Source organism: Nicotiana sylvestris, chromosome 9 (assembly GCF_000393655.2).
Source record: "Nicotiana sylvestris chromosome 9, ASM39365v2, whole genome shotgun sequence".
Taxonomy (NCBI): Eukaryota; Viridiplantae; Streptophyta; class Magnoliopsida; order Solanales; family Solanaceae; genus Nicotiana; species Nicotiana sylvestris.
Genome location: NC_091065.1, coordinates 117,283,494 through 117,285,396, shown reverse-complemented (window position 1 = coordinate 117,285,396; position 1,903 = coordinate 117,283,494). Strand labels below are relative to the sequence as shown.

The following is a 1,903-nucleotide window of genomic DNA, read 5'->3' as shown; positions in this document are numbered from 1 at the left end:
TGTAATTATTGCGGAGCAAAATTAATATATAATAACTGATGAATAAAATAGTAGCGTGAAAGTAATTTTTCAGTAATCTATTATTTCAAGTCAGTAATTTTGCTTGCCTCAATTTTAATTCTCATGGAGGAATTTTTGTAAGCAAGATTATTGATCCTTGGTAAAAATATTCTCACGAAGTTCTTACTTTCTTTTAGCTCAATTCAAGCAAGAAAAATATTTCGGTTAAATGTCACTACTCTTTAATTGATTAATTAACATAATTCTCACGGAGTGTTATTAATTGATTATTTCTTAGTGAGTAAACTATAATTGTATTAGAAATAAGCAATTATTCTTACAGAAATAAATGTAGAAATTAAGATTTTATTATAGTAATATTATCAAGTGAATTCACTGATTCCCAACTATTTTTTAATTATAAATCTTCCAAAAGTTATTTGTTTTGTTTAAATATTACAAGTCTGTAGCATAAATTATCCAGTCTATGTGGGATGATATCTTAAACTATATTAGAATTTGACGGAGTACGAGAAGGAAATTTCAATACACATTGGCCTCGTCAAATTTTTGGCGACATTGCCTGGGATTGGCATACATCTACTTGAGATTAAATATTTTGTTGTTAATTTGAGAATTATTATTATTATTATTATTATTATTATTATTTTTGTTAGTATTTTCACTATCTACTATTAAGTACTTCCTACTACTTCTATCATTAGTTTTCCTTTAGAATATTTAGTATAATATTACTAATACTTTTATCTACAAATAGTATTCTAACTTTATCTCTAATTACTATTATTTACTAGTACTACCTTTACTTATATTTAATATATATTATCGTACTTTTTTTTTTGTCTTTGAAAATTTCATTAGTTATTTTATTAATTACTAGTACTGCTTTAGAAACTATTATTTTTTTTTCTCTTTAAAATTTTAAGTAGTTTATGAACCGCTCTTCTACAATAAAGTTGGCTAGTTACGATCCAGAAATTGAAAAATCTCCTCGATTGTGCAGGAAAGGAAAAACATCATCTTCTCAAAGCATATCTAGCGAAGGAATGGAGAATCAGGGAGTAGAAGACATTCAACTACCAGTCCATGTGGAGGATTAGTTTAATGAAGTAGCACCAAGGCCAACAAACAGAATCCTAAGGGATTATGCTAGACCTGACCGCTTCAACTGTGAATTTAGTATCAGAAAACCTCCAGTGGTAGCCAACAACTTTGAAATCAGGACTGACCTGATTCAAACAATTCAACAGTCTTGCATCTTCACTGGAGACGCAAGTAAAGATCCACACAGTCATTTAATTGACTTTCGGGAACGTATTGAAACAACTAAATATAATGGAGTACCTCCTGAAGCTATCAAGTTAAGGTTATTTCCTTTTTCTTTAAAAGAGATGCCAAGACCTGATTGCGAAGTTTGCCACAAAGTTCCATTACCACATGGGACCAAATGACTCAGAAGTTTTTAAACAAATATTTTCCCCCTTCTAAAACCACAAAGTTAAGACAAGACATCTCTAATTTATTGCAGACTGACACTGAGTCAGTTTATCAAGCTTGGGAAAGATTAAAAGCAATATTAAGAAAATGTCCACACCATGATATTCCTGAACACAAGCAGCTGTATATTTTTTATCACGGGTTAAAACCCTTTGCTAGAAATGTGATTGATGCAGCTGCAGGAGGTTCTGTAATGGGAAAAACCACAAAGGAAGCACTGCAATTATTGAACGAGATTTCTGAGAATGTCATCCAATCGCCATCTGAGCGTGTAATCATCTAGAAGGCTGTTACTATAAATCAGCTTGATGCTTTAAATACACTAACGTAACAAATTACTTCTTTGGCACAAAAGTTTGAATCTTTTCAGGTGAATACACAAAAA

General features: G+C 30.6%; 1 non-coding gene across 1 annotated transcript; it reads right to left on the bottom strand.

Annotated features, from left to right (window-relative positions):
- Positions 1-1,516: 1,516 nt before the first annotated feature.
- LOC138878849 (small nucleolar RNA R71) lies at positions 1,517-1,623 on the bottom strand. The gene has a single exon (XR_011402621.1). It is a non-coding gene; the product is annotated as a small nucleolar RNA R71 (small nucleolar RNA).
- Positions 1,624-1,903: the final 280 nt, after the last annotated feature.